The 3,832-nt window shown below is 37.9% G+C and overlaps 1 long non-coding RNA gene across 1 annotated transcript in view; it reads left to right on the top strand.

The window, feature by feature from the left end:
• The first annotated feature begins 1,944 nt into the window (after positions 1–1,944).
• Positions 1,945–3,832, top strand: part of LOC112144959 — a 3,994-nt gene continuing 2,106 nt past the window's right edge. The window contains exons 1-2 of the long non-coding RNA XR_002918996.2: positions 1,945–2,134; positions 3,510–3,608. This is a non-coding gene — a long non-coding RNA (uncharacterized LOC112144959). The remainder of the gene's footprint in view (positions 2,135–3,509; positions 3,609–3,832) is intronic.

Here is a 3,832-nt window from a genome sequence, read left to right as displayed (position 1 = left end):
CCTTCCTGACACAACCCTCTGTATTTATCCGGGCTTGGGACCGGCACAATGAGACCCTGGCTTGGGCCCCCTCGTGGCTACATTTTCTGTTTAGATTATTTACATGTCAAAAATTTAATTTACTGTCAGAAATTCTGTAGAAATGTTCTTTAAACTTGTGTTTTTAATTCATTGTTAGTCAAATTAAAGTCTTCAAATGTTTTTTTATTTTGTTAAATTACAGTAAAGTGGTTAAAGTTTTGAACAAATGAGGCTTAAGATGATTGAAAATGATTTAGAGTTATGTGTTTTCAATATAAAGCTCAGGTTATTCTACATGTTTTTTTTAAATAAATGGGTTCTACTAAAATGATTTTTTAGATTAAAAGGCAAATAGCACACCAAAATCCTAATGATAAAGAATATGCTTGACTGTCTTAGCAGGAGGACCTTTCTTATAGTGTGAATGCTGTGGAGCATTCACACTATATTGATCCATTTTTCTTCTGTAAGTTTTTTGTTGCTCCGTAGCTCTTCAACCCCTAGACCTATTCAGCTCATTCAGCTATCAAAATATTCAGCTCTTTTAGGAGATAGCTGCTCTTAGTTTCAGCTTCATAACTCTTCAACTTTTTAAACTATTCAAATAACTACCATTTTTTTAACTCTATTGTAAATGGCTTACGGAATGTTCAAAAACTCCTTTTTCAGCAAAAAACTCTACAAAACAATAGAAGTCAAGTAGACTTTCAGCTACAGAAACCATTCAACTTTTAAGCTGTTCAGCAGACTTTGGGCTCTTGAACTTGTATTTTTATTTTTGAAACTCCTTACGGTTTTTAAAATATTGCTGTTCAAAGCTGACATGTCATCTTTGAGTCATTTATGAGTTATGAATGAAAAGCAAAACAGATTTAGTGTCAGTTGGAAGCTGCAGCAGAGTGAAGAAGAGTGGAGCAGAGTGGGAGGAAGAAAACATCAAATGGATTCAACCTGCTCAAACTCAGCCACTGTGTCCCTCACAGAAACAACTTTGATGTCAAAATGTAGGCATTTTTCCTGGCTTTCAGACGATACAACTTTGAAAATCCTGAGCCATGTAGTTTTACCACAGCAGCCCCAAATATCAACAAAACCTGAAGAGTTTCTCCATTAATTTCAACAGATTTTTGGTGGAGATGATGTTTTGAGGTGCTTCGTTTTTAACTTGTGAGTACTTCTGTATATTTAGGCACAAAAACATGAAAATTGCACTAGATGTAGTCCAACATCTCTAGATTCTGACGGTGTTCTTACTTTTACTCAGAGGAAAACGTTTAAAAAGATATGAGCTTTTGTTTGGACCAAGTGCCGGTCATTTATTTTCAATGAGACAGAAGGACGCAGACCTGCGTCTCCCTGTGTGTGTTCGTTGCTGTTACACCCCAATTTGTCTAGGGATCTGGGGCCTAACATAAAGGTAAATTAAATGAAATGTGTAACAAAAAACAACAAATTTCTCCATAGAAATATAACAAATTTATTTTCAAGAACAACCAAACAATAACTAAAAGTGAAGCAAAAGGCTTCAGGGTGAACAAAGGCCAAAATAACAAACAAAACCCCAACTAACTCAACCCAGGGAGCTTACCTGCAAAAGAAAAGGTAAAAGAACGACAAACACTAACCTCCCTGGACTAACAGAAACAGGAGAAAACATTTACTAAAGAAAATGGCAGTTCACCCCTACAGCTTCACCTAAACTAAAACCAACACTAAACACAGAACACAGAGTGGGACCTAAACCAAAATACCAAAGAAACTACAAAGTGTGCAAATCAAAACAGGTGGCGAAGTTCACTGAGCTGCAGTGGAGACAGGTTGCAGCCCAGCTCCCTTCTCCTGGTCTGGAGGTCCACATGGAGGTTTTATAGGCTCACCTCCTTCAGGTTGGACCAATGGGGAGCCACGCCTCCAGCACCACACCTGAAACAAATCAAAAGACAGACAGACAAACAAAGATCCACAAAACACATAGATGTCCCACTCTGACAAAAATCCACTAAACCAAGAGAAACAAAACCAAATACGGCCACAGCCGTAACAGTTGCCATGGCGACATCTAAACACTCCATCTCAGCCACACACACACACAAAGATCTCCAGTCTTACAAAAGTGAGTTGAAAGTTTTTTACCACTAAGTGCTGTAAATGTAAGGGTTATTTTAAACTCATTTGGGATTAGATTAGATTTTAGCTGCTAATATCAGATCTCTTCTGGTTGTTTTTGCACTTTCTGGTTTTTTGAGCAGTTTTGGCCTTTTAGTTTTTATATTGGCATAATTCAGCTTTTTGGACTATTTTGGAATTTAGCAAAAAACAAGATTTTTTAGGATATTTTGAAGTTTAGCTAATATTTCATCTACATGGTAGCAGTTTAAGGTAATTTAGGCTCTATTTCAGTTTTTTAGGCTATTTTGGAGTTTAGCTAATGTTTTAGCTTTTTGCTAGCTGTTTTGGCTAAACTAGACATTTTACCAGCTTTTTAGGCTAATTTTGCGATTAGGTAATATATTTAGCTTGCTATCAGCTTCAGCGATTTCAGCAACCAGCTTCGGCTTTTTCAACTATTAACTTCAGCAATTTTAGCTATTGCTTTAGCGTTTTCAGCTATCAATATCAACATCTTCAGCTTTTTGAACAAGCATCTTCAGCGTTCACGTTCAGCTTACAGCTTTCACACCAGCATTATCATAAATTTGTAGTTCATTTTATTGTTTATTTGATAGGGACACATACAAAAGAACATAAATGATTGCATTAGAACAATCTGATGCTTGTTGTACAGTGTTTATAGCCGTGGCTAATTTACAACACAGAGTGGGTTTTATTTTGAAAAAAACTAGTGTGTGCTGCTGTCAAAAGCAAAGAAGTCACAAGTGTTATTTATAGAAACATAAAGACACTGCTGAGATTCAATTACTGTAATATTTAAAAAAAACGAAATGTATAAATAAATGCTTAATTGCCAAACAAGCTTAAATATTGTGCATTCTTAGACAATAAAATGAGAATTTGTGGCTCTCGTGTTCTGGTCTGTAAGAAACTTGACTAAATGGCTCTTTTAGTTCAAAGGTTGCAGACCTCTGGATTATTGCAAAAGTGAAATCAGATTAGTGGAACAGTAAAAACTCATTATTGGTACAGTGAAATCAGAATATTGATTTGAATTCATTTACAGGGATTTAGTGCCTGACCCAGTGTGTTTTTGCCACAGCCATCAGCTTCATCCTGAAACAGCTGTTTTAACATCCAGGTTGAGTTTAATTGTTGGGTTTCCACTTCAACCATCTCCGTCTGCAGCAGATCCAGTCTCTAAGTCCATGAGCTCGTCTGCATGGGAATTCAATGCTGCATATTTGCTGTTCTTGTGTTTAAATGACTCGGGGGAATGGGTTGACATTTACAAACGTCTCTGTTTGTGTCAGCAGAGAAAGATGTGCTTATTGGCTCTTCTGGAAACCGAAATCTGAACTTGTGTGTTTCTGCAGATGCAGACAAAGACACAGCTGGGGAGGCAGAGGAGTGGATTCTGCTGACAGAAGATAAGAGCAAAGCTCTGATGGAGGAGCAGGAGGATCTGACGGGAGGTAAAAGGGGGGTTTCTTTATTTAGAGCCGGTTCTGATCCGTTTACAGTGTTATGCCCCCGTCTGCTCTGCTGGAGTCACATCCAGATATTTTCAATTAGAGGTTTGCAGTTGAAGCCGCTTCTTCCACTTATTGCTGTTTGCCCTCCGTCGGGGTTTGGAGCAGCTGAGTGAAGATCTCAGGAGCTTTTCAAGCTGCAGCATGAAGGAGCCCCCCCCCCCCCC

Source organism: Oryzias melastigma, linkage group LG5, assembly GCF_002922805.2.
Source record: "Oryzias melastigma strain HK-1 linkage group LG5, ASM292280v2, whole genome shotgun sequence".
Lineage (NCBI taxonomy): Eukaryota > Metazoa > Chordata > Actinopteri > Beloniformes > Adrianichthyidae > Oryzias > Oryzias melastigma.
The sequence above is the reverse complement of the archived record's forward strand: the minus strand, read 5'-3'. Positions and strand labels throughout refer to the sequence as shown.